The 2,839-nt window shown below is 45.4% G+C and overlaps 1 pseudogene; it reads left to right on the top strand.

The window, feature by feature from the left end:
- Positions 1-1,050: 1,050 nt before the first annotated feature.
- Positions 1,051-2,524, top strand: LOC123396810 (annotated as a pseudogene).
- The last annotated feature ends 315 nt before the right edge of the window (positions 2,525-2,839 follow it).

The following is a 2,839-nucleotide window of genomic DNA, read 5'->3' as shown; positions in this document are numbered from 1 at the left end:
AATGTGGAAAACCCATAATTGCAAGTTGACGAACTGAAAGTAAATTGTAAGCAAGGGACTCAACAAGCATGACCTTCTCAATAGATAACTCTTGAGAGATTACCACCTTACCAAATCCCAATACCTTTGACATTGATACATTGACGAATTGGACATGGGTGTGCATATATGGGGAAGGATGCACATCCACCACTAAGTCCTTTCTTCCGGTCATATGATTTGTTGCTCCACTATCGAGCAACCATGACACCCCACCGGAAGCAAACCCCTGCAATAGATTAAGGCTTGGTTTTAGGTACCCATTTTTGAATGGGTCCTTTAATGTTAGAGACAAGGGTCTTAGGAACCCAAATAGCCCATTCAATGGACTCATAGTAAGAACCAACAAATCTGGCATAAACATGCCCATCACGAGCATGACATAAAACATAGGATGGACTGAGTTTGCTGGCTGTGTTGGTAGGAATGGTTTTGCCCTTCTTGATGCTACCATTCTCCACCTTGTTCCTGTTCTCCTTCTGAGTCCCTTCGGCCTCTTTGACAAAGATGTCCATGAGGGTAGGGGATCGTTTGTTCCTGTTCTTCCTTTTTCTTTTCGACTTGGATGTAAGTCCAAGTCCCTCCTTTCCTACAACACCCTTTTGATTGCTCAAGAGGTCGTTTAGGTCCTACAACACCCTTTTGAAATCAACCCATGGTCCTTCATTAAGTAAAAAAAAACCTGTCCCATTACCTCCGTCTTCCCCACCCTGCAGACCTCCAGCCCCCTTCGTATCTAGATCAAACTAGAGAGAGAAGAAGAGGGGAGCCACCGCCACCCGCGTCGTGGACGCCCCCGCCCCCGCCCCCACCCCAAGCCCCCGGCAAGCGCCGCCGCTGCCCCCCCCCCCGCCCCGAGAAGGAGACGCGAGAGAGGAGAGGACGGTTCTGAGAGATGGCAGTCTCGCAGACAGGTGGAGGCGAGGCTGCTGGCCAGATCCAGAAGCACAGGTCCCATGACTGGGCGGACGTCACTGAGGCGCCGTGCGGTACATCATCAAGGACCTCGGCATGGCGCTGGAGGTCGGCAACGGCCAGGAGGTGGAGGCCAATGTGCTGCCAGGGTCGGCTTTGTACCGGCAGATGTTCTCGTCCATGGCAGCGACCGGCGATGACGAGCTGTGCCTGCTGGGACTCATCACCGTCGTCGAGCGCCTGAGCGACATGCACAAGTAAGGCAGGACAGGTGTTCGTCAAAATGCCGCAGCCGGATATGGACCCATGGTCATGTATTATTAGTTTTTCCGTGGACAAAAAATCGATCTCTATGTCATGTTTTTAACAAAAGATTTGTGGATGCTATCATCAATCGTAATATTATCATTTTTTTTGCTTATTTGTGTATGCTATTCTTGTTTTCTTGTTGATGTTAACAACGGTATTTCAGTTCTTTTTACCAAGTGCGGTACTCTGATAAGTTAACAAATTGTTCTATGCTTGTAATCAAGGTGTTGACAAGGTAATAAATTGCTTCTTTAGACATCATATGATGTTCATAAAAATTTGGCGGATTTGACGATTGATGTAGAGAACTTTAAGTGGAATATCAACCAGATATTGTTGTAGTAGTTGTAATGCGGATATGTTGAAAAATCTGTAGTAAAACTCATATCCTTATTCAGCATCGAGGGGCACTACTCTATTTGCTCAGTCCACTTACAGAAGCATGATTTATCATTTTCCTTTTTTAGCTTGCCATATAAGGAGTTATGCATCACACTACATGACCTAAACAATCAATTATGCTTATCATATGTGTTGAAAGAGAAAGATAACTTAGAACAGAGAAGTGATGTTCATTAGTTTGCTTTGAACTTTTTACTCAGTTGCCTTCGACTTAATGTAATTATTATGACATGCAGATTATTGATCTGGCAACACTAACCGATGCCTGTGTTGTTGCACTTGGGCCTAACATTGCTGGTAAGCTCAAACACATATTTTCCTCTCAGCCAACTTCAATTTTGTGTGCTTCTAAGATGCATATAGTGGAGTACTCTGAAGTCATGCATAATAATGAACATGTCTCTTCAGGAATCTTCACACCAAGTGATGAACTAGCCCAGGAAGTCACTGCTGCATCTGAGTTATCGGGGGAGAAGTTCTGGAGATTGCCCATGGAGGAAAGCTACTGGGAGCAGATGAAGTCTGGTGTGGCTGACATGGTCAACAGGGCGGTCGACAGGGCGGTTCCATCACAGCTGCCCTATTCCTGAAAGAGGTATAGCATCTCTCTAGAATGACCAAAGCATCCACATGTGTTCGTTGAAAAAGAAGGTCGCATCATACTTGTACCAGGTTGAGTTTTCCTCCGGCAGAGCAGACGAACTCTAATGTGCTTGCATTGCAGTTTGTCGATGAGAAGGTTCAGTGGATGCACATCGACATGGCAGGCCCGGTGTGGAATGACAAGAAGCATGTCGTTACTGGCTTTGGCGTGTCCACCCTGGTGGAGTGGGTCCTCAAGAACTCATCATCATCCTGAATGAAGTCCCCCCTAATTTCCATTGGTTCTGATAACAACGTCAGAGATTCATCGTCTGTACCAGTGAATGAATGGTTTTTATTTTCTTTGGGCTGGCATATGGAGTGGGGAGCGATAGAATAAGGAAGGGTTTCACGGAGGAAAATAAAGCAGCATGTCGTTGAACATTTCCCTTGTCAGATTAAATGGCGTTTCGTTTCGTCGTTTTCATATTGTGCCCGTGAGTGGTGTCTGGTGACTGGTGAACATTTTTGCTATAATTAGTTTAACCTTATTATCGATGTATGTTAACATTGATTATAAAAATGATGCACA

The sequence above is a fragment of the Hordeum vulgare genome, chromosome 5H (genome assembly GCF_904849725.1).
Source record: "Hordeum vulgare subsp. vulgare chromosome 5H, MorexV3_pseudomolecules_assembly, whole genome shotgun sequence".
In the NCBI taxonomy this organism is placed as follows: domain Eukaryota; kingdom Viridiplantae; phylum Streptophyta; class Magnoliopsida; order Poales; family Poaceae; genus Hordeum; species Hordeum vulgare.
This window is presented reverse-complemented; position numbering and strand designations above follow the sequence as displayed.